The following is a 252-nucleotide window of genomic DNA, read 5'->3' as shown; positions in this document are numbered from 1 at the left end:
TTGCCTTCAATAGGGGAGGGGGGAAGGGGTTATGTCTCAGTCGGTGAGTTTATAACAAAAAATAAAGGAGAGAGACAAAGGGAGCAAGGAATGGCAAGTAACGTAATTCCTTTTTCTTCAGATCCTGAAAATCATGCATGTTCTAAATATCACCATAACAATGCTACTAACCAAATAAATGACGATAACAACTACGGGGGGAAAAAATACTAACTCAAACAAACAGGCAAATACTACTAATTCACTCTCTTT

At 37.7% G+C, this 252-nt stretch overlaps 1 protein-coding gene across 1 annotated transcript in view; it reads right to left on the bottom strand.

The window, feature by feature from the left end:
• LOC119586485 (transducin-like enhancer protein 4) overlaps positions 1–252 on the bottom strand; it is a gene marked incomplete in the record, with an annotated part of 158632 nt that overhangs the window by 32426 nt on the left and 125954 nt on the right.

Source organism: Penaeus monodon, chromosome 21, assembly GCF_015228065.2.
Source record: "Penaeus monodon isolate SGIC_2016 chromosome 21, NSTDA_Pmon_1, whole genome shotgun sequence".
NCBI classification, from domain to species: domain Eukaryota; kingdom Metazoa; phylum Arthropoda; class Malacostraca; order Decapoda; family Penaeidae; genus Penaeus; species Penaeus monodon.
The sequence above is the reverse complement of the archived record's forward strand: the minus strand, read 5'-3'. Positions and strand labels throughout refer to the sequence as shown.